This window comes from Trichomycterus rosablanca, chromosome 22 (genome assembly GCF_030014385.1).
Source record: "Trichomycterus rosablanca isolate fTriRos1 chromosome 22, fTriRos1.hap1, whole genome shotgun sequence".
NCBI lineage: Eukaryota > Metazoa > Chordata > Actinopteri > Siluriformes > Trichomycteridae > Trichomycterus > Trichomycterus rosablanca.
In genome coordinates, this window is record NC_086009.1 from 16,404,254 (window position 1) to 16,405,325 (window position 1,072).

Consider the following 1,072-nt stretch of genomic DNA (forward strand, 5'->3'; position numbering starts at 1 on the left):
TTTCCTTCTTTATTTCAATAGTGTTGTATGTTGTAGGTGTAATTCCACGGAAAAAAAACAAAACTTTGCCGAATTCCTTCTTCTCTCTCTCTCACTGTCCCCTCTGTCTGATACACAGTGACAGCTACTGGCAGTAATTATACAACAACGAATAGTAATAGATTTGTTCATTTTCTCAGCACTACGCTTCCTCTGCACCTTCTTTGAGGCCATTTTAATATTTAATTTTACAAAATATAAAGAAAACACCAAAAAAACACCATCTGCTGTCTGAATGTTTGCTCACTGTATATACCGTATATAGAGAGAGACGGTTGGTGTCAACTTGTTCGTGACGTCACGTGTTTCGCGAATTTCGGTTTGTAATCCAAAATTTGTTTGTATGATAAGTTGAAAAAGATCGTTCGTAACCCAAAATGTTCGTATGGTAAACCGTTCATAACCCAAGGGTCCACTGTATATATGGCACTTTATTATATCTGATAAGTGACTTACAATTTGACTGAATACGATTTCAGCATTTGAGGGTTAAGGCCCTTGCTCAGGGGCCCAACAGAACAAGGGCAACCTGTCAGTCATGGGGCTTGATTCAGCAACCTTCCTTATTACTAGTCCAGCATCTGAATCACTAAGCTACCACTGCCACTGCCCTAGAAAAGCCAGTGGTTGTTGAGTCAGCACAATGTTTCAAACAGACAAATAGTGTATTAAACAGCTAAATGGTTACTACTGGATCAGTAGTAATATATATTATATAATTATGCATTATGTTTTAAAAATATATATTTTCCAAATCATTTGAGGTTGTGTGTACTTTCTTACACTTTAAAAGGCAAAACCATATGTAATTTGATTCAACATTGTCTTTATTCAAATATTAATAAATATATATTATAATATAACAATAAGAATTGTTGGGTAACATGCACATAACATGCACAAGCTACAATTCAACCACAGTTTTTATACTGATATTAAAACATGTGCCACTCACACAATGTGATGCAACATTTTTGCACAGTGGTAATCATAAATTGTCTCAGTGTTTCATCACAGACAAGGAAATCAAACT